This window comes from Leptonychotes weddellii, unplaced genomic scaffold, assembly GCF_054177405.1.
Source record: "Leptonychotes weddellii isolate Sample4059 unplaced genomic scaffold, ASM5417740v2 HiC_scaffold_114636, whole genome shotgun sequence".
Lineage (NCBI taxonomy): Eukaryota > Metazoa > Chordata > Mammalia > Carnivora > Phocidae > Leptonychotes > Leptonychotes weddellii.
The window spans coordinates 1-357 of NW_027692424.1; the positions used below are offsets into that span (position 1 = coordinate 1).

General features: G+C 40.3%; 1 non-coding gene across 1 annotated transcript; it reads right to left on the reverse strand.

Annotated features, from left to right (window-relative positions):
* Window positions 1–133: 133 nt before the first annotated feature.
* Window positions 134–206, reverse strand: TRNAM-CAU (transfer RNA methionine (anticodon CAU)). Its single transcript has one exon. It is a non-coding gene; the product is annotated as a tRNA-Met (tRNA).
* Window positions 207–357: the final 151 nt, after the last annotated feature.

The window sequence follows — 357 nt, forward strand, 5'->3', positions numbered from 1 at the left end:
AGGGAGGAGCTCCCCTACTGAACCAGTTCCGACTATTCCAGAAGTCACTGCAAGACGAAGTGGAAAGACCCAACTGCCTGTGGTGGTTTATTTATTTTTTAATTTTTAATTTTATTTTTTTAAGTAGGCTCCATGCCCAACATGGGGCTTGAACTCACGACCCTGAGATTATGAGTCACATGCTCTACCAACTGAGCCAGCCAGGCACCCCCCAAATACATGTACTAAATCCTTTCCTGCTTCAAATATCTACTGATTTCTATATCCTGTACTGAACCTTGCCTACACAGTTACCAAATACAAAAAATATTTAGTTCTGACTCAAAGGTACAAGGTGCAAATTTGTTATCCAAAATA